This window comes from Streptopelia decaocto, assembly GCF_964273445.1.
Source record: "Streptopelia decaocto genome assembly, chromosome: 2".
NCBI classification, from domain to species: domain Eukaryota; kingdom Metazoa; phylum Chordata; class Aves; order Columbiformes; family Columbidae; genus Streptopelia; species Streptopelia decaocto.
In genome coordinates this window covers 29,646,162-29,669,431 of record NC_138655.1, presented here as the reverse complement: position 1 = coordinate 29,669,431, position 23,270 = coordinate 29,646,162, and positions in this window count along the sequence as shown.

The following is a 23,270-nucleotide window of genomic DNA, read 5'->3' as shown; positions in this document are numbered from 1 at the left end:
CATTCATCAGAGGGGCATTTCATTCTTCTAGTAGACAAAATGTTGCTTACTAATTAGTTACATGAAGAAGATGACTGCCAGCATATTTAGGGAAATAGCCTCTCTTAAGACAGTTTTTAAGGAATTAAAGGAGCTTCTTTTCTTTCTTTCTTCTTCCTTTTTTTTTTTTTTTTTCTCCCGAAGGACAAAACAGAATGAGTTTGGGGAAAAAGAAAAATAAACTACACAATATATTTATTTGAAAGGATGACTGGCTATAGGAGCTGAAGGGAATCTAGAGGGGAAGCAAAAAAAGATGAAAACTTGACTACCAGCTATAAGAGGGGAATAGCAAGTGAATTGAGTAGTGGAACGTTATGGAAAAAGCTTTAACACACTTTTAAAAAATATTTTTGTAATTTTTATAGCTGTTATCAGTTTTGAATAGTTTATTCATCTCTGTACTATTTGCCTTTCTAAAGGCCTCTACAATACTCAGATTGGCCACACAGAAAGACACATGACATCTTTCTTTCTAACAGTACTTCTCTTTACATGACTCATTTATTGCTGAAACTATTCTGTCCAATATATCACAATGGCTAATTATGATAATTAACTCAAATATGTCCCAAAAATACCCTTTGATGCAAAAAGGATTAAAGCATCAATCAATCAATCTCTAATTGTGATTTGTTAGCCTTCTAGTAACTTCAGTGATTTTGAATACTTATTTTCTTCTTCTGTCATGAAACAATTGCTACAGATCTGTTCCCTGAAAGAAAATATGTCTAATTTGCTTCTTCATTCAGCAAGCACATATGTCTAATGGCTTCTACTATTAGTATAGCTGGGATATCTAAAAATATGATTTTTTAACTTCCTTGGAAGGAACACAGATATAAATTTCCAATGCTCTGTGTCACACTGGATTTCTTTATTATGTACAGTATGTTTTTAAATGTGTTTCTACACAGAAAGAAAGTAGGAAGAGCTCATAATTTTGCATCAGTAGGAATATTGTGTAAGTTCATAGCAGATTCCGTTTTGATTTTTCTGTTTGAAATTAATTTTAACGTAGCTGGTGGTTTTATCTGCTGGTTTGGGCTATTTTGAAGTTGAACCATGGTAAGAGTTCCATAACATGTTGTTTCAAAGCACTGTTTGGCCCACCTAACCCCAAGGAATGATCTCAGATCCAATGGGAGGAAGGATTAATTTACTGCATTGAATTTGGTGCCCTCATAGAACTATCCAAATGTTTTAAAAGCACTCAAAATTCTTCTATCTTTTAGTGCTACTGAGCCAATTATAAACATGATGAAATATTTTTCTCCATAGTTCTTCAAAACCATTTATATTTTTTTTTTTTTTCTGAAACTGTAAACAGAAATAGCAATGACACAGGGAGCAACTGACTTATCTAAGCACACGTAGGAAGTGCTATGTGAGATATTTTAGAGTTTCTGAGCTGACCGTAGAGGATGAACAAATAAGGCACAAGCATCCAAGAGATCTGCACGTTTCTGCAGCAGCAGCCAGGGCCCTGCTGTTTACCTTCTGGAGCCTCCAAAGATGCTGCACACCTATGCTTGCTTATGTGAACTGAGCCTCAGTCTTTATTTACAGAAGGTTTTTACTCTGAGGTGATAAGGGCATGTGGCATTAAAGATCAGCAGATGTAATCAGTTTTTACCTCCTTTAAGAAACAGGAGAATAAAAACTAATGTTCTGAGGATTCAGGTATCACTGTAGAATTGTTTGCCTGTCATTCATGATACATAGGTATATCCAACATTGTTTTGCCCTTGCTTTATCAGATGCTCATTTTTGCCAAGTTTTAGCTTGGCATAAGGCAAAGATTTCAGCCTCAAGTTAGAGATTAAACTGATAAGAACTGTTTTATATGCTGCCAAAAGACACAGTTTTGATCAAACTTGTCTCATTTATTATAGAAAAGATGCTTAAAAGATGCTTAAAAGGAAAACTATTATCAGTACTCATCTTTCAAAGATTAAAGGTCTGATCTAATCGACACACAAGTCTGTTTAAAGGTGCCCACAGAGTTCAAAACGACTTGAGCAGATCCTTGAGATTCTAAAAATAAAATTAATAACACTTTACAACAACAAATACATTTTTCTTTGTTCTAGTCATGTTTTAATAGTGACAGGCTTTTTATAATGCTAATGAATGGAAAGATAAAATATGGAAAGTTGCCTTCCAAGTGCTGAAAATTTGCTTGGTTATCTGAGAGGGAAAATATTTTTGTTAGCTTCTATGAAATACTGTCCTTTTTATAGACTGCTTGTATATATACATAAACACACAGGAATCTTAAAAAATAAATATATGTATGTTGGAGCGAAATAAGGACTCAGCAAAACAATTCAATTCAATGTGAATCACGCTAAAGCCATTTATTACAGAAACGAGCCCCCTTATATATGCAACTATATTCTAATCACGGGTCCACGCTCTAAGCATGGATTCGCTAAATGAGTATCGTGGGCTGTCCATGTGCTGGAGTCTCACTGATGATACGTCTGATGATTCACACCACGCCAGGACCCCGGTGATTGTGGAACGCCCCTCTTTCTCACAGCAGATTCTGTTCCCAGCTTCCCGAAGCGGCCTTGAGATTCCTTTGAGCCTGACTAATTCAGCAACAAAGTCTTTATCTACCAAAACCCCCTCCACATATGTATATATAAATAAATAGTTCTAGAACTTCTCTTTTGACTGCACTGCTGTTCAGTCAGGCTAATTGCCCTAAACATCATTAATTACTCAGACCGGAGTATATGTGCAAATGGTATTCTAGAAGCAAGTGATGGGGGGAGATAGAGACTCTCTGGTTAAATGGTCTTGTCTGCCAGTACAGCTAAATGCTTATACAATTCACAACTGTGGAATATTTAATTTTTAAAAGGAAACTTTAAAATATTGTGTAAGATACGGTAGGTTTTCAGCTCAGAAGTCCCAATCCCTCACTTGAAAAAAAACTTATTTTATCTATTGTTTATATAATTGTTTATATGTTATTTATACCTGTTGTCTATATAATTCTTATGATATATCAATTAAATCTAACAGAAAATTTTCGCTGACAGGGCATTTATGGAGTCCTTGACCTAATTCATCCCATCTCACCTGAGACATATAACTGAGGTATCTAGGACAAGAACCTTAATGATCCAGTAGCCTTTAAAATAGACCTTTTCATAAATTTAAAATATTTAAAATTAGTCCTTATGTTCATTTAATGTATTATATTTATAATAGCTCAGATTATTCAAAACAGAGATTGGAAAATATAATTTTTATTATTCATTGTACTTAGCATTAGCTTTCAATGAAGTTGAAAGTTGGTGAAAGATTTATACTCTTTGGATCCAGTTACTTGAAATAGATTTGGAATGATTTTAAATCAGTTTGAGGTTGTGAAAGGAAAAGAGCAATGAGTAAGACTGAAATGAACTAGATTGATTTTTGATGATTGATAGAAAAACTCTAATATGTTGCTGATGAATTACACTCTTTTTAAACCAAACACTTTCATTTTAAGTGTACCTAAAGATACCCAGCACGTAACATTTTAGAGATCATATTTTCTCACAGAAGTTTTTATCCTCCTTTTAACAATGTTGGTATTTATCTTTTCACATTTTACACAAGAACTATCTTCAACCTGTGGAAGAAGGGGATATACCTGTTCAACAAGGAGGAAGGTTTTCAAAGGAAATTAAATCTCAGTTACTATATACAATATTCTTATGTTTTGCCTCTTTCTTAGCATCCTAGCAAGTTCAGTGTACATGGAGTCAGTAGATAGGTGCAACGCATCTTAATTCTCTCCTGATACAAGAAAACAAGTCCCGATAGAAAATTTAAATATTTTAGTTGCATACACATCTTTGAAGAATAATATAATAAGGATCAAGATGCTCTTAATGTAAACTAATCATTGCTTCTCTTCAAGCACAACATTCAGACTCTCAGTCATAATTTCACTGTCGTTTTCTTGACTGTGGCAAGTCTACAAAGGCAGATTATGTAAGTGTAGGGAAGGAACACAGTTTTCACTCTTGCATGTGTAGTTGTGGAAACCTCCTTAGAACCAGATTTGCCTAATTACACATATAATGGTTATAGGGCTGTCTCTTACTAGATGGAATGTCAGAGTCTTGGAGTACATGGGGGAAAGACAACCTTTCAGGTATCAAAAAGCTTATTCAGATTAGACAGGGTTTTGTGTTATGGCAAATACATGAAAAACACTTATAAGGCCCAATGAGTTTTCTTGCCACGTTCAACAGGTTTTTTCATGTTTTCTCCATTTATTCTGCAAGGGAAAAGAGCTCAAGCATTCTGCGACCCTGGTCCATGATATTTCTTTCAGTACCTATGGAAGAAGGAACTGTGAAACTGGCAAAATGAATGAATCATATAAGATGAAGGACAAGGGTACAAATAACACAAATTCAAAATAAAGTCAATTTCTCACAACTGAGAGAGAAATATATAGTTTTTTTTTGGCTTAGTCTTCAATAACACTATGTAGTAGAAATAACAAAATACACATAAACACCATGTTACTTATAAAAACTGTTTGGAAACACATATTTTAATGTTTGTGTTCTAGTCCTTCAGAACTAAGATTAGTAAGCCCATAATAGCTCATGGTTACAACCCATAAGACCCTTTCTCTCTTAGCTTTCCCACAAATTAAATGACAGTTGCAAGCCAAAACATGACAAACAGCCAAAATACTCCCCCAAATCCTTGTAATATTTAAATTTAATTGGGTATTACACCAAACTGATCAGTTCCATAAAACAGCGGTGTGACTAATTTATAAACATCATCTTGATCACAATTTTGCAACATGTTATTTCAAAAACGTTAAGGAGGAGAAAAGAATCACGTTTTTATTTTTATGATTTTAACATAGAAAAAAACCTGTATTTCTTTAGTGTCTAACAGTGTTGAAGGAAGAATGTGAATCTGTAACAAAATAACATATGGTCAGTGTTTGCAAAGATATGTTCAAACTATACATATATAATTTCCATATATTTTTAGAAATAACAGGTTCTGAAGTCTTCATGTTAGTTTGCAGTTAGGCAAAAAAAACAGGTTGCTTTACTGTTCTGGCAAATACACGCTATGTGTACATGAATTCAGAAAAGGCAGTATAAACTAGATAGTTTGCATCGGTACCCTGTTTTCAAAGACTTACAGTTTTGAGTTCCTAAATAAAAGTTCTCTTTCTTATCAAATAAATTCTTATCACAGCTGACAAAAAAACATACAAAGATGCAAAAACTATCCAAGAGAACTACATTTCTTCAAAGTTCAGAATTTCATTTTGTTCTCTTAATAAATACAGTTCTTATAAAAGCCTTAAGCAAAGAAAAGGAACCTGAAAATAATTGTACACTTTTTTACTTTTTTTTTTTTTTTTTTTGTCTTGTCTCCAAAGGCTCCAATATAGGTTTGCAACTTCTTTCTTTCCCAAAATTGTACTGGATTCTCTCCTCTCTGTTGGCACACTAGGATACATTTTGTAGAGAAAAATAGCTACTGACAGCAAAAATGCAAGACTGAGAGTGTGTTTGGGTAAAAGAGTACCAGGCATCTTTTAAAAGGTACTGATTGTCAGAGAGTTCTGATTGATAGAAACCGAAATATGCTTTAGTTTTGGTTTCAATATTATGTCAGATTCTTAGCAATTCTGTGTCTTTCGATGTAAAAAGTGGCAGAGAGTTGAAAGGGCTCTTGAACCAATTATGGTTCTTATAAGTATCTTATTCTTGTTTAAAAACTGACATGAAAAAGCAGACTGACTCCTATCTTTCCAGACTGGCTTCTTGTCAAGTTTTGATAGTCTTCTACTGTTAGGTTACTTTTGTTCTCTGCAGTGAAAATGTTAGCACATTAAAAGTAACTATTAATCTAATTGCAAAATATGCATCCAGTCCTATTTTTCTGCCCCTTTTTTCCAACTATTTCATCTACTGAGTGCAGTGTCTAGAGAAATGAATTGGTCTATGCCTGTTAGTTATCCATCTACTGTACTGCACTTTGTCTTTACGATATTTATTCGTTCTACTCAATAAATGGAGCTTGAGGATAAAGTTTCACCCCCAAAAGAGACAATTACATGTACACATTATAATGTGTGCAATTTATAATGAAGGATAGTACCTATTATAACTCTTTACTTGATGCGTGTGAGAGGAAGTTTAATTAAATTAACCATTTTTACTACAAGATAACTCTACTTTAAACAGGTTTTTGAAAGAGATTCCAGTTTCTTGCATACATAAAACCTTTAATTTCTTCATAACTGCAGGCTTGCAAAAATGGGAGTTTGTGGCCTTTCATTTCCCTGGTAGTACAAATATTATCATCTAAGACCTAAAATGTCCATGTAGTCTTGATTGTCAGTAAGGATTTGCAAGCAAATGATGAGAGATGACAAATATTTTCTTTGTGCCTAAAAATAAACTCTTTGATGATAAGAAAGATTTGGGAATATTCACCTGAGTCTTTTCTGTAAAAAAAGAGATCAGATTCTAGCCATCAAGTTATGCTATGTTACATTTCTGTGCAGTTTTTGTTCTTTTCCACCAAAAGAGTGAATAAGGTGCCTGATCAGTCATCAACCTTAATCTACTGAAATTGGATAGAATTTGGAGTTGAGCACCACAGATCAGAGTATACGGGATGAGAAGCATTAATCAGTAATCTGCATACTGAATGAAAAGGAAAAATATGGCCAAGGAATTTAATATAATGAAGGGGGGGGTGGGGAGGAGGGGTATCATATTCATATCCAATTAGAATGTACTGGAATTCAACAGAAAAACCTGTGATGTTCAGCCATCACATTATAGGAAAAATTACAACTTCTGTCAAATTTTATTTTGGAGGAAGAAAAGAAAGTGTTAACTATGTTGAAACATCTTATTTTAACAAGAAAACAAAAGAAAAATGAAAGTAGAAGGTAGATTAAAATTCAGAATAATCTAAGTCTTTGCATTTTACTTTAGCAGGTGAGATAATTTTAGCAGAGATAATACCAATTTTTTAGTTTATTATCAATGTGAGAATAGCTGCAAAATGGAATTTCTGTCATCTGAAACAGTGGACACTGAATCAAGTAGTACCATAATCAAGCTTTGAGAGAATAGAGGGATTTGTACAAATAACTAAGCACAAAAAATTAAAACAAATCAGTTGCTGAAAAATTGTTCCTGTTAAATTTACCATATGTTTTAAGGGGACTGCTAGTAACACCTATGATCAGTAAGCTAAAAAAGGGAGGATAAATCTAATACACAAGGTAGCAAATGGTCAATGATTGAAAAAAGTAATTCATTGCAGAAATATATCCAGAATTATTACATTGCCACTACCTTGTCAAAATCCTGATGGAAATTTAATAAATTTTTTAGTATATGCGAATCAGTGACTGAAAAGCTACAGAATTACTGAATGCCTTCTTTGTCTACTCTGCCGGAGGCTGTCCTGGGGAGCCCTGTATCCCTGAGACCCCGGATGAAGCCAGGTCAATGGAGGAGTTTGCTTTAGTCGATGAGGACTGGGTTAGGGAGTGATTAAATAGTCTGGACATTCATAAATCCATGGGTCCAGATGGGATGCATCCGTGGGTGCTGAGGGAGCTGTCTGAAGTCATTGCTGGACCACTCTCCATCATCTTTGCCATGTCTTGGGAAATGGGAGAGGTGCCCGAGGATTGGAGGAAAGCAAATGTCACTCCAGTCTTCAAAAAGGGCAAGAAGGAGGACCCGGGTAATTATAGACTGGTCAGCCTCACCTCTGTCCCTGGGAAAGTAATGGAACAGCTTGTCCTTGGTGCCATCTCAAGGCATATCAAGGATAAGAGGGTTATTAGGGGCAGTCAGCATGGCTTTATGAAGGGTAGGTCATGCTTGACCAACCTCATAGCCTTTTATGAGAATGTAACAAGGTGGATGGATGATGGCAGAGCGGTGGATGTGGTCTACCTTGACTTCAGTAAAGCCTTTGACACAGTCTCCCACAGCATCCTCACAGCTAAGTTGAGGAGGTGTGGTCTAGACAATAGAGTAGTGAGATGGGTTGCAAACTGTCTTAGGGAGAGAAGCCAGAGAGTGGTAGTCAATGGTGCGGAGTCCAGTTGGAGGCCAGTATCTAGTGGAGTGCCTCAGGGGTCAGTGCTGGGGCCAATATTATTCAATATATTCATTAACGATTTGGACGAGGGAATTGAGTGTACTATCAGCAAGTTTGCTGATGACACTAAGCTGGGAGGAGTGGCTGACACGCCAGAAGGCTGTGCTGCCATCCAGTGGGACCTGGACAAGCTGGAGAGTTGGGCGGGGAGTAACCTAATGAAATTTAACAAGGGCAAGTGTAGAGTCCTGCATCTGGGCAGGAACAATCCCAGGTTCCAGTATAGGTTGGGAGATTACATATTAGAGAGCAGTGTAGGGGAAAGGGACCTGGGGTCCTGGTGGACAACAGGATGACCATGAGCCAGCACTGTGCCCTTGTGGCCAGGAAGGCCAATGGCATCCTGGGGTGTATTAGAAGGGGGGTGGTTAGTAGATCAAGAGAGGTCCTCCTTCCCCTCTACTCCGCTCTGGTGAGGCCACATCTGGAATATTGTGTCCAGTTCTGGGCCCCTCAATTCAAGAAGGACAGGGAACTGCTGGAGAGGGTCCAGCGCAGGGCAACAAAGATGATTAAGGGAGTGGATCACCTCCCTTATGAAGAAAGGTTGAGGGAGCTGGGTCTCTTTAGTTTGGAGAAGAGGAGACTAAGGGGGGACCTTATTAATGTTTATAAATATATAAAGGGTGAGTGCCATGAGGATGGAGCCAGGCTCTTCTCGGTGGCAAACGATAGGACAAGGGGTAATGGGATCAAGCTGGAACACAAGAGGTTCCACTTAAATTTGAGAAGAAACTTCTTCTCAGTAAGGGTGACAGAGCACTGAAACAGGCTGCTCAGGGAGGTTGTGGAGTCTCCTTCTCTGGAGACATTCAAAACCCGCCTGGACATGTTCCTGTGCGACCTGACCTAGGCGTTCCTGCTCCAGCAGGGGGATTGGACTAGATGATCTTTTGAGGTCCCTTCCAATCCCAAACATACTGTGATACTGTGATACTGTGAAACTTGGCCAGAACTTGTGAATTTGAAAATGCACTGGTAAAAACTGGCAAACTTTATGAAACTGATTTATTTTCCCAGGTAAAAAAGTGAAATATTGATACAATTAATGAGCTATAAAAGAGGTCAAGTTCAATGTAAAGGAAGTCATAATGAATTAAAGAGTATAAAGAAGTTGCTGGGCAACTGTAGGTCACCAATCATTTTCGATGCATTTATGGTCATTACCAGTAGCAAATTATTATGTAACGTAAAGAAAATGACTTTTGTAATGCAATGTTTGTTGTTAATTTCTAGTGATGTTAGTCATTATAGAGGAAATTATTAACACTTATTTGAAAATGCCGACAGTCTGTCATGTCTCAGAGCAAATTTGCCGAATGTTATCACATATTTCATGCTCTGAAGTTGGACTTCATGTTATTAAAGTATGAAAAAAATCTTAGTCATAGGAACACTAAATTGCAAATTGTTTTTTTTTGTTGTTGTTGTTTGCTTGTTTTGGGGTTTTTTTTTTTGGCAAGTGACAGGGATAATTTGATCTATAGTCTGTCACCATAAAAAAGCAAATTAATAAGTAATTAAATTAATTAAATTAAATTAAATTAAATTAAACAAAGCAAGGACCACATAGTCCATAAACTTCTCTCATCTCAGAGTCTAACATATAATCACTACTTTTAAGCATAGGACTGGAATGTGGCAGGAGACATAAAGCCATGCTCATGTTCAGTGTTTACAAAAAAAGACATGATTATCTGCAGCAGATATAGAGTATTAGATATGCTCATTAGATAAAGTAGGTTTTCTCAGTTTGAACTGAATGCAGTAATTTCTTTGGTCTACATTCACACAGTCTAAATATCTCATTTCTGGGGAGCCAAATAGTCTCTAGGAAGCATATTTAAGAAATCTTGTAATATATTGCATATTAAGTAACTTGGTTGTTGGAATTCAAATTATCTGAACACCACTTCATTCACATATTGGTTATGAATATATCTTTTTTTTAACATAAGCATAGAATGCATTGGTAGCCATAGAATTTGTTAAATATGACTAAGTAAGGGTGATAATTATCTAAAAGAATTAATAAAAACAGTTACAGAGAATTGCTGATGTTCAGGATCTTATCAATGCTTGATATAATCTCAGAATATTCAGAAGGCAGATCAGAAAAAATGGCTTTTCCTGGTTATATATATATCTAAGACATTAAGTGAGAGATTGAAGCAGAAGTGAGAAATAAATCAAATTATTTAAGTTCATTTTGGAAGAAAATATCAGTCTGTTCTTTATTAGTCCTACATAAAAACACAGAAGCAGGAAAGAACTCCACAAAATAGGAGGAAAGAACCTAAAGCTTCGCAAAGCTATGAACCGTTTTACCTTCCTTTATTTATCTTGAATTCAACTTCTAGTTTTCAAGATATTTCCCGTTAGGGTTTATCTACAGAGAGATACTTAGGGAAATAAATTCAAATCAATTAACAAGTCTGATTTATGGAGGTCTAGTTAAACACTATTAACTCCCTGTGTAGACATTCAAAATCAGAACTGAAGTAAACTAAAGGGATTCTAATTCACCTGGTAATAAAGTGAACAAAGTTAAGTAATGAATACTTTCCTTGGGAAGAAAAGAGTTACAATAGATGTTTAATGTAATCTAATTAATCAGTTTAAAATGTGTAATTTTATTTAATTTGTATGAGCTTTCTTGATTGTCTTTATGGATTCAGACAGTAAGGACTAATCTGCATGGGTCATTTATTAGAATATTTTATGAACTTCAGTGTGTTTACTTCCATGGAAAAATGGAATTATATTGGGCCTTCCTAATTAAATTCAACACTTCAAAACATTCATTACAAAGATTGGGAGTAGTCACAAGCAATGTCATAATCTCTCCATACATAGAAACAGGTAAATTATATGATCCAAGGGAAAGAAATACTGGTTAAATGTGCAAAAGAGAAATATAAGATTCAATGAAAAAAAAATAATTCTCAGAAACGGTAGTTTCTTCTACTCTTCTTTTTTTTTTTTTTTCCTTCTGATTCTGTAGCATTACGTTTTAGCAGATAAATTACACTTGCACATTTTATGTGGAGAAAAATATAAAAATAACCATCAAAAATTATGTATATTTCAAGCCCACAAAATAATACAGAGTATTTTCTGGAAGTGTCTTCCGAGAGCTTAAATTGATGTTAGGCATGCATATTACTTTAACAGACTGTTTGGTTTGCATAAGCAATTGCTGTTCATCATCTTCATCAATATGAAGTTGTTTACTTGTTGACAAAAATGAAACCATATTATTTAGTTCCAGCAAAATTTCTTAGAGTATGATGAAAAAATCATATTGAAATCTTCAAGAATTATTTTTACACATCAAGCCAAGCTATGTAGTTCATATTGTCCTTTACTGAAATAGAACAGCAATTTTGTAATGAAATATTATTGCTAATTATTTTATGTGGTGTATTTTTATTTTTTTTATATGTATATTCTAAAACGAAAAAAAAAAGTCAACATATTTTCCAGATACAATCTGGATTTTCATTCTATTTGTAAAATAGCTGTAATAAACTTCAGTTTTCTCTTTAGTTTGGTTTTCTATTAGGATCCGCTTCTAATAAAAATTGAGGTTATGTCCCTCAAAAACATTTGTTAATGTCACAGATTAAAAATTACAACTCTCCATTTCTCCACAAGGAAGGAAAGATGTTTGAAGGTTTCATACTATAAGGATTAAAATAACAAGAAAACAACATCCTATATATTGTCCAAATGACCCATGGATGATGGGAATGTACAATTTCTCTCTTCTGCTGTAAAGCCACTTTTATTTCAGTTGCTGCAGTTTGGAAGTTACTTTTATGTAATAAAATACTATTATTGCCTAGAGTTAGAAAATCCAGGAACATACTAGAATAGTCCTTAACAAAATAGTCTAGATTGCAACAAATACTACTACTTTTATTCATACTCATAACAGATTCTGGAAAATTTGTCAGGACTCCATGATTTAGGGAATTTCTTAGCTTTTGTATAAGCCAGAATGATTAAACTTTACCAGAGGCAATATGAAAAAATGGGAAGAGCCTCCTGTAAGACTAACATACTTAGAAAAATAAGAGAAGTGGGCTAGATTTTCTACATTTCTTAAAGAGTGTTAATAAAAGTGGGGGTTTTTTGGCATTGAGTGGAAGAAATACAAGAGGCCAGACTGGGTCCTTATAATGTCTGACTCTCATCACAAAAGAAAGGTATCTATTTTATGAAAGTACTTGAAGACTGTAAATGGAGACTAAAGTACACAAACAAATTCTGAAAGTTTTCATGATTCCTTTTAAGGCAAAAAAGCTGTTTAAGGAACTAAAAATCAGCACAAACAATCCAGGATTAGTTTTTCGATCGTCTTTCCAGGGATGGAGGTGAGGCTGATGGGCCTGTAGTTTCCTGAATCGTCCTTCTTGCCCTTTTTGAAAACTGGAGTGGCATTGGCTTTCTTCCAGTCACACAGAATCACACAGGATGGTTAGGGTTGAAAGAGGTCTCTGGAGATCATCTAGTCCAACCCATCTGCTGAAGCAGGTATATCTAGAGTAGATTGCAGAGGAATGTGTCCGGGTGGGTTTTGAATGTCTCCAGAGACAGACACTCCACAACTTCTCTGGGCAGCCTGTTCCAATGCTGTGTCAATCTCAAGGTAAAGAAGATTTTCCTCATATTCAGATGGAACCTCCTATGCTTCAGTCTGTGCCCGTTGGCCCTCATCTGACTGTTGGGCACCACTGAAAGGAGTCTGGTCCCATCCTCTTGACATCCACCTTTGAGATACTTATAAACATTGGTGAGACTCCCTCTCAGCCTTCTCTACCCAGGGATTAGGTAGTGAAACACAAGATGGGAGTTTATGTTTTGAACAAGTTTTCAGAGATCCATAAGATGGTTATAAGGCTAAGTCTATTTCATGAGAGTAAATCATACTGAAGATCAAAATTCTTCATTCGGGGCAACTGAGTCGCACCTCTGATGTACTAGAATATCTTTCTGTTTCCTGTGAACACTGAAGACTTTTCTGTGGGAAGGGGTGTGATGATGGGGGATGAATGTTTATTTTCCACAGTGCTTTTGAATAACAGTTCTCATTGAGCTCTGTGATTCAGGCCAACAGTCATTACTCCCTAATTCCCCAGGGTTTCTTAATGAACCAATTAGAAGTTACGACACCTATGTTTTCTTGAGATAGTGCTGTTTCTTATAGCTGTTCTGCAATACTTTCTGGGTTTTTCTTTGTTTTGCTTGTGGACTTTTTTTTTTTTTTTTTAAGTAGAGTGAAATATTTGTGGACAGAAATAAGAAATGCTGTCCAGAAATTTCTTCAGAATAATAACCATTTTAGTCCCATTGTTTTGTCCAGTCCTAAAAGGGCTTGACATGAATGGTCTATTATTTTGTGTAGTCTATTTCCCACTTCATGGTTGTTCCCTGAGTTATATCTACTAGCTATTGTTTCTCTATGTCTTTTTCCTCCCTAATAACAAAATACTTTTCCACATATACATGATGTTTTATTTTCTATATCATTAAACATGGGACTATTTTACTATCCCTAAACTTAAAATAAATACATCTTAATAGCAAACTTAATCACTTCGACAACTAATGAAAAAGGCAAGAATAAACTGTCCTTTAAATGCAGTGTTGCTACAAGCAATCAGTGGAACATAAGACAGTATTACTGGATGTTACTGATATGGTCAGAATCTGTGGCTTCCCTTTTAGTATTGCCTACAATATGAAGAAGCTTTTTGTTTTTGAAAAGACAAATGTCTTGCATACAGTTCATAGTATACAAAGCCAAAAAGCAAGACCAAATAGTTCTCTCTTTCAAATGGCCTCTCACTTTGAAAAAGACACTTTTTTTCTGTCTACTATAGTCATTTAGGAAGGTTCAGCTTTTTGCCACCAGTGAGATGTGAGTGAGACTAGGCATGTGTTTAAAGGGAGTTACTTTCTACCTGTTTGTGGAATAAATTGTGAGTTGTGTCTGGCTGCTACATAACTAGTCATCTATAGAGGTACACCTTATTATTTTCCACTCTTCCTTGTGCAGGTGCTTTTCTTAGTTCACTGTTTCAAATAACGATGAACTAAATTAACAACAATTATAAAACACAGCAGAATTCATGAAAATAGGCTACTTCCTTTCACTCCTCAACTAGTATGCTAAATTATAGTGAGATATATTACCAATTGCATATTCAGAACGCGAATATTCATGAATCTCCCAAATGCTATCAGATATTGTACATAAAACTTGGTTTAATAAAAAATAGCTAAATAAAGAAAATATGCCATTTGACATGCTATGACATAACTCATGAGAGGAATATCTGGGCTACAGAAAAAAAAAAAAAAAAGCTGAATATGAAAAGGAAGGAAATAAAGTTGGAAAGGCTTGATTCTGATTTCACCAAACATGACAGAGAATTTTTGCAAGCAAAAGCACAACTCACTGCTGCAGTCGATTCTGCACTTGCAATGTCACAGGGTAGTAAAGGGAGGAAAAAATCCAACCCAGAAACACTTCAAGTTTCCTATCGAATAGACTTTCACAATGATGAATACCTGTAAGCTATTATGAAATGAAGCAATTTATTAGTCTCAGATATTGGTAAGATTTCACATATTTCTCATTTTTCTTAGCTAAAGTTACATCTGCTTTCTTTCTGTTTGTAAAACAGAGGTTTTAACTTGATTTAAAAGTTTGATTTCTGAAAAAAATAGTTAACTGTCAAATAGGAATGTAATCACAATGGTCTGACTGTGTGTGTCATGCAAGTTTTACTATCTTCTCTCATGTAGTTCAGGTTTTTCTCATGGATATGAAGGGATTTTACAAAATCAAACACACCCATAGGCTCTGCAAATCTGAAGGGTCTCGTTGTCTATGGAATCTGTGTAGCTGAACAATTTTTTAAATGTTTGCAGAGAATTCTGGTAGGAAGTGCACCCTGGGTGGCATTAGTATTCAAAATGGTCTTGATTTACAAGCCTGGTTCAGAACTTCCCTTCTAATGAGTAATAATATCTTAACTTCTTTACATGTAGTTGTCCTGAGAGAGGATCTCAAAGCACTTTACATCAGACAGAGACAACTGTTGCACTGTTTTGCCAGGACCTTGAGGTTTAGTATCTACATGCAGCGTAAAAAAATAGTGAAAATTGAAAAGGGAAAGAAGAACGGATATGCAATATAATTCTCTTAAAAGTCGAAATGGCATTTTGGCTTATTTCAAATAATGACGAACTGCACAGTAGTAGTAAATGGCAACTGCTGGAGGGAGTAAAGGGGTGACTGGGGCTTAGGTGCAGACTGGGGTGAACTCACTGCTTTTTACAATTATGATAATACAGTACAATGTAATTTGGAAAGAAAGATAGGAATGAAGTTTACTGCACTCTTGGGAAATTGGGAGTTCTTCTGGTCAAAGTCCATCAGGTCACATGAAGTCATTTGAAAAGCAAGTATCACTGATGTATGCAGAAAAATAAATGTTGTGGAAAGGGATATTTTGCAGAGGTTCTGTAATTTAGATATGAATCTTTCTACTGCTTGAAAATATATATTTTCTCATGTACTCTCTTCAAAATGAGTCTGCTTTAATAGACACAGATAGCTGCGAATTATTTACATGATGATTTGATCCCTTTCTTCACTTTATAACTTTTTTGAACATTTTATTATTAAAAAATTGTTCTCTTTTGGCTGTCAACATTTGGGTCTTGATCCTAGATGACCTGCTTGTGTACTTATTATTACTACTGAAAGTAGTCTAAAGAGTAATCTTGTTTAAGTATTCAGCATTGTACCAATAAAATATTATGTACAAGTCTTATGACCTCTTTCTTAGGATGTTGAAACAGAGAAGACTTCCTGAAGGAGGACAGCATAGATAACCAAGAGTTTAGGAAATAATCCTCAGCTTCAGAGGCTTATATTGTGAGTCTTGGAAGGGAACACTGGATCATGAACTCTTAGTCCTCACTGTACCAGAAATTCAAAACTATAGAGAAGAAATCAAAAATACAGAAAGAAACTATTTTTTAAATGGAACAAACCCCTTTTAAAACTAGTTCTGTTTTGTCTCATTCTTCCCTTCATAGGCCTGTTCTGGGAATTTACAAATCTTCTAGTAGTTATAAAGCCTGTTCTGGTTTCTATCTTCAAAGTAGACAAGTCTGATGAGATGCATTTTTTTCTTGCCCTAATTTTTCCATTCATCTCAATCCCATAAGTATGCATTTACACAGGGAAAGGTTTTTGATATATCTTGTTTTTTGATCTTGGCAGCTATATACTACCTATAGTTGGAAATTTAAGTTTAAAAAAAATATTGTCAAAATCAGATGCCATATCTTAGTTAGAGAGGTGATTCAATTTCGAAAAAAATCACTAACATAAGTGATGGGTTCCCTGGTTACTGACAAAATTGAGTTTCCTCAAAAAGATACACTTTGAAGCAGATTTTTAGAGAAAAAGTTTAGTTTCTTTATGTAGGAGAAACGATTTTGGCACCAGTCTATATTTGTCTCAGGAGGTCTGTATATATGTACAGGGTCTGGCTGGGGTGAAATTTATATTCTTCACAGCAACCCACACAGTGTGGATTTGGATTTGTGACTAAAACAGCGTTGAAAACACAGTGATGATTTGGCTATTGCTGAGCAGTGCTTGCAAATCATCAAGGATTTTCTTTTTTCTCTTTTTTTTTTCCTCTTTTCTAGTATGCACTTTCCTCGCCCTGCAGTGGATAGGCCAGGGGTATGCAAGAAGTTGGTAGGCAATACAAGCAGCTGACACTAATGGACTGAAGGAATATATCTTACCGTATGATGTCATGGTCAGTAATAAAAGCTCAGGGAAAGAGAAAGAAAAAGGAAAAGAGGATTTTCGGAGTTATGATTTTTGCCTTTCCAAGTAACTCTTATGTGTGCTGAGGGTCTTTTCTTCAGGAAGCAGCTGAACATCTGCAAGCTGATAGGAAGAAGCCAGTAAGTTTTCCTTCACATGCAGAACTTAGTTTCACCTGTTAAACTGTATTTATCTTGACTCACAATTTTTCTTGTTTTGCTCTTTTGATTCTCGCCACATTCTGATGGGGGGAAATGAGTGAGCGACTGGATAGGGTTAGGTGTTGAACAGGGTCAACTCACCATGGTGCCTTCTTACAATCTACATTTTGAGGTCTGAGCAGTTTACATGACTGCACTACTTGTGTTCTTAGCACAACTATAAAACATATTTGTACTAAAAACTCTCCCCACCTCTCCAGAGAGAAAAAAAACCCAAAAAACAACTCTATACTTTGAATAAGCTACAGTAATTTAAACTTCTCTTAAAAGCTTTAGCAAGCTTAATCAAGCTCTTATTGCAAGATGAAGATGTTGTTTATATTTCACTAAGTGGGTAATACCTAAGGGAAAGGGAAAAGTAATAATGGCTTGGATTGAAAGGCAATTGGACCAGAAGAAAAGAATGGGAACAGTATCAGGAGGCTTTCTGGAACCTCGTCAGAAACTTATATGGAAAGACTTTGGATTTTTTGATTAATTTTCTCCTTATAAGATCTATTTCCTGTAATTCTGTAGAATGATGCAAAAATATTAAATACAGTCTCTATAGTGTTTTTGTTTGTTTGTTTTACTATTCATAGAAGTCTAGTTAAAAACTTAAAGTTTTTGATCACATTCAAAGACCATTCTTTGAAGGGCACTTCAAACTGTGTCTGAACAACTGTAGCCTTTTCAGTAATAGTCTAAGAGTGAGAGTTAGTGCTCTGCTCCAAAGTGGAATGTTAAGCTGTGTTGGCTTGGGGAAGTAAAATGCAGCCTTTTTGTAGGAAAAAGTTTTGCTTCAGATAAGCAAAATTTTTAGACATTCGCGTTGATCTTGAAATCGAAGTAGGTCTTTTATTCTATTGTGAAGATTTCTAGAGAAAATGACCTGCTTTATGACAACAAAACAATGACCTCCTGTGCCTTCTTGCTATATTATTTAAAGTACACACCTTTTATTATAAAAATAAATACCTTTATGACCAATGTTCCACATGCAAGTTATTCAGCAATTTCTACCATATTTATGATACTGACAGTTTTTATTTTTTTTTTTAATTATATGCCCTTTGCAAAACATAGTAAAGGTATATCCACAAGTGCTTACGACTGAGAAAGAAAACTGGAAAATCTTACAGAGAATATAACAGTCTCGAAGACATGACAGCAATAGGAACATACGGAAATTAAAGGATATGTTGTACAATGGCAGGCATACTATTCATGCCTTTAGGTCCAGTTCTTACCTAACTCTCCTGAACAGAATTTGTTATTGTTATGAATCCCTGAAACATACTTAATTTGCACCGTGGTATCTTGCTAACATGAGAAATCAACTGTGAACTTATGCAAACAATACAACATGTAGGCAAGGGGACAAGGAAAGGAGGAAAAAAGCACAAGAAAGCATGTTTGAAAAAGTAGAGCTGCTAGACAACATTAAATGTGTAGAAAAATGCAGAGAATGACTGACATAAAAAAATGAGAAAGAAGGTGTGTCTGGTATGTTGGAAGGTTGTGCTGCCATCCAGGGGGACCTCAACAGACTGGAGAAGCAGGCCAACAGGAACTTTGTGAAGTTCAACACAAGGAACTGCAAAATCCTGAATGTGGGGAGGAACAACCCTATGCATCAGTGCATGGCTGGACAGCAGTTTTGCAGAAAAGGACCCGGGGGTCCTAGTGGACACCAAGTTGAACATGAGCCAGCAGTGCGTCCTTGCAGCAAAGAAAGTGAGCGATGTGCTGGGCTGCATTAAACAAAGTATTGCCAGCAGTTCAAGGGAAATTATATTTTCCCTCTGCTCTGCACTGGTGAGGCCACACTTAGAGTGTTGGGTCCAGTTCAAGGCTTCTCAGTACAAGAGAAACATGGACATACTGGAGAGAGTCCAGCAAAGAGCGAGGGTGATGATGAAGGGACTGGAGTGGCTCTCCTTTTAGGAAAGGGTGAGAGAGCTGGGACTGTATAATCTAGAGAGGGCAAGTCTCTGGGGACATCTTATTAGTGTTTATAAAAACCTGAAGGAGCGTGCAAAAGGTCAGAGACAGGACTGGTATCCAGTGACAGGACCAGAGGAAATGGGCACAAAATGAGACAGAAGGTCTCCTCTGAATGTCAGGAAACACTTCACTGTGATGGTGACCAAGCACTGGCAAAGGTTTCCTAGCGAGGCTGTAGAATCTTCATCCCTGGAGATATTCCAGAGCTGTCTGGACATAGTCCTCAGCAACTGGCTCTGGATGGTTCTGTCTGAGTAAGGGGGTTGGACAAGCTGACCTCCAGAGGTCCCTTGACTGTTCTGTGATTCTGTGAAAAGTCACTAAGCATATGAAAATGTAACTAAAGGAAACAAGTAGCAAACCCCAGAAAGTTCAGTAATAGAACAATATAAAGTAATGATGTAAAGGCTCAGAACAAAGTGACAGCAGTATTTGGAGAATTAGTTCTGCCTCTGTACCAGCATGGCAAATATATAGGTTTCAATAGTACTCTGATGCGGGTTGACTGTCATGATATATACCACAGTTTGGAAATATCATATTTAAAAACTTAAATATGGACAAAAAACTATCTGATTTGTGCTTCAAGTTACACATGAATGACTTTGAGAATCCCACATTTTTCCTAATGATCACAATGTTTGCAGAGATGATCAAACCAAGCCTTCCTTGAATTCCTCTTAGATTCTCCCTTCCCCTTACCTGTGACTAGTTTTCCCTTTCAGCATTCTCTAAAACTTCACAAGAACTTCCTACTTGTAATGTATTTTTTCCTCTCATATCCTCATCTTCATTTTTTCACAGAAGTTTGATACAGATGACCCTTCTTTCCTTTTTCCGTGTTTTTCTTTGCTTTTTGTGCCTCAACACACAATATCTGTTTGTTAGGCAACAATTTCACTGTTAAGTCATTTCTGAAAATCACTTCAGATACAATATACAGAAGAACACTAATATTAGCTTTAAAACTGTCTGCTGAATTTCTTTCCTGAACTTCTCAGTGTGTCCTCCTGACATCCTTGTTTGTTTCTAAGATTTAAGGTTCTTTGGGGTGCAAGTCGGCATTGCTCATTCTGTGCAGCTGGTAATGCTTTACAATTAAAGAGTAATGTTAGAGCCTGTGGTCTCATTTCCATTTGCATGCAAGACATAGCTTCTAGACAAGAGAATATATGTATTAGCATGAGGACAAGAATTAGTGTTCTCATTTGCGATTGGCTAATGGCACTAGTAGAGTGATCTGTAAACCTGATTATACCTAGTGATTGATAATGGTTAATCTATTTCTAACAGTGCAGTGCCAAGACTAAATGAAGAATCAGCCAACAAAAACATCACTTCATCATGTAGATAACTCACATCTACTTTTTTCCCCCCTTACAATGTATTAAAATATTTAAAAAATAAAGTCCTTGAACAAAGAACATCATGGTGCTGATTCAAGGCTCTATTTAGCTGAAAATTATTCAAATAGAAATTACATTTTAGTTTTAGACTACCGAAGTGAACTTTATTAGTATGTCATTAATCATTGTCTTGGAGGTGACACCTGGGGAAAATGATTTAGTGGAGATTAGAGCACTCAAATGTAACACTGAAAATATCACATTTATTTCCAACATCAATCAGTCAATGAAACATGTATTAACAAAAAATGACATTTATGTACATTTAAATCTGCTCATAACAAAATGTACTGCTTTCTATTTGGGAACATTTTCTATTTTTTTCACATTTTATATTGAGTTTGTACTTTGCATAAAAATCTACTGTTATCAATGCGTTCAATTTAAAATCTGTTTAATAAAACACATTTGAAAGAAGATAGAAATTTGCAAGTAGTGCCAAAGAGAACCATTTGTTGGAAAAACAAGCATTGCAAAAACAAATCTCCATCTCTTCATATGGTCTGCAGGTATTGTCACATAGCCAATATTTAACTGCAAAATTTTGAAATTCTGTTCACTTTTTTAGACTTTGCTGATGTAATAATAATAATAATAATAATCAGCCAATCAGTCAACTAACCAGTTATGAGACAAAAAATAGCATTTGGAAAGTCTCCCATGAAAGAACTGACATCAAAATAAGGGGATATTAATTCTTATCTTTCAAAGAACAATAACTTTTGTATAGCTTATTAAGTCATGTGACTTGAACTAAACAATAAATTTGCTTTCTTTCTCTCCTTTACTCTCTGTTAACAGTTGTCTGTATCTCACCAGACTCAGGGTGCCATAATCTTACAGTTTCTAACTTAACTTCTTTCCCCTAATTTTCCCTGGGAATTCATTGATGAAACTGTAGAAAGAAGAAAACTACTCTTTTCTAAAGAAGGTGTTAGACTTGTTTTTACTAGAGCATGAGAAAAACAGCTGTTTCCTGCTCTTTAGGTTTTTAAGCATGAAATACTCTCCTGATATGAAAAAAAAAAAAAAAAAAAGGATATCTGCTACTAAGAAATAACATATGAGTTCACTACAAATTAAAACAAAACGCACTTGGTATACATACAGTTTTAGTAGTAAAACTAGAGGTATTCAGAGGTATTCAATGATAATTTTGACTTTATTTTAAAGATTTTTTTTTTCATATTAATGAAAGTTGTTATTTTCTGATTCTTAGTGGGAAACTAAAAAAACAAAACCCAAACCTCAGTATGTTGTACTCTATTTTGAAAATTGATTACCTCCACTGTTTTCCCCTTTTCCACCAAGGTAGTGGGTAAAAATGTAATTTCTTAGCAATGCCAGAGAACCATGTCTATAAACAACAATATGTTAAACAGGTGCATACTATTCCATAGTTATTATGACAGAAACCACATTATGTGTGTACACAACACAAATAAGCATATTAAAAGGACACAGTAATAAACAGAGAGAAACTGAATGGAATCTGTGGAATAAATATGACTCAGAGATCTTAGCATGCAGAATCAGTTGAAGAAAGTGAGAATGAATTGGTATCTATAACATCAATTTAGAAGGTACAGCCAAAAAATAATAGTACCCATCTAGTTTGTCTAGTCAATAAAACATGAGCTCCCTGGAGCTCCCTGGAGTCAAGGTATATTTGCTTTGCTAAACTTAACAGTTAGAATTGTTGCTACACATCAGCAATCCACAACAGGGAAGAATTCGAATAGCTATAGCTACAAATCAAAAATTTATTTGAGAAACAAACATTTTTCCCTCCTAAAGATAGAGCCTTATCATCCACGTCCCTTTTTTTCTTCATGCTGGCAGTGATGACACTGTAAGAAATAAACATTTGTGCCTCAATGAGGGCTCTGGGAGTATGAGATACCTAGCTGAAGGACAATGAGAGAAAGTACTGGAAACTATAAAGAAAAAAGAGTTATTAATATTTCAGAACTAAGTCATTGGGAGTAGAAGTTACAACCTGAAATCTGACCTGATCTAAAGAAAATACTTCCTAAATGTAAGTTTCATTTCTGACTTTACAAGCACGCGTTTCCTGTGCAAAGGCACCTCATCACCGAGAAGTCAGCAATGTTTCAGGATCAGATGAGGGCAGGGTGCTCCATGGGGAGCAGCAGCAGAGCTCCATTTAGTTTTTTGTCTTTTCAGCCAGACATAGGCCTCCCTTGTCACTGAAATCTTTTGTCCTCCACCAGCCTAGAAAAGACACAAATACTGACAGAAGTAATACCCTTTCCTTTAGATCATGTTGGAGTCTGTGCATCAGCTCATGATCTGCACCGTTCTGTGCCTCACTTTTCTCTTTGCCTCTATGAGAACTATTTGCCTCTATGAGAACTATTAAGTTTTAAAACAGAATGCTCTTAAATAAAAGTGCTTTATGAAGATATAATAGAGCTCAGAATGAAATAAACTGAGAAGAAAGCACAGGAAACATAATATTTTTCCAAAGGTAGGTGAAAAGCAGTAACAGCAAGCCTCTTTGGGCCTACTGTTTGAATCTTTATAATGGTTCAGAATGATTATTAA